A 420-nucleotide genomic window follows, 5' to 3' on the forward strand; every position below is an offset into this window, starting at 1 on the left:
ACAGACGACGTTTTTATATATGAGAAGAAAGCCTATCTCTTACTGTCTATAAACAAAGATAGAATGTCACTAAGCTTTCGGCGCAATATAATAATTCCAGCAGGTATTCTCTACGCCATGTTTAGTACGGTAAGTTTCTTCTTCCAAGTTTATAATTAATATTATTTCCAATATCTTCAACTTCCAAGGATTCATACCGATGTATTTATAGACTATTACGCGTCGTATGACCTGTGTGTGTGCACACAGTTCATCATAGTATCATAGTATATGTATCCAATAGTCTCTGTCACAGTGATTATGTAGGTCACACTTCGCGTCCATGTACCGTCATAGTTAATGTTTATGGTGTTAGAGCGTTGTTTTGTTATTCCATACAAGGTTGTTGAGATATTTATTTGGTTGAACAAACTTTAATTT

Source organism: Mizuhopecten yessoensis, unplaced genomic scaffold (genome assembly GCF_002113885.1).
Source record: "Mizuhopecten yessoensis strain PY_sf001 unplaced genomic scaffold, ASM211388v2 scaffold10317, whole genome shotgun sequence".
Taxonomy (NCBI): Eukaryota; Metazoa; Mollusca; class Bivalvia; order Pectinida; family Pectinidae; genus Mizuhopecten; species Mizuhopecten yessoensis.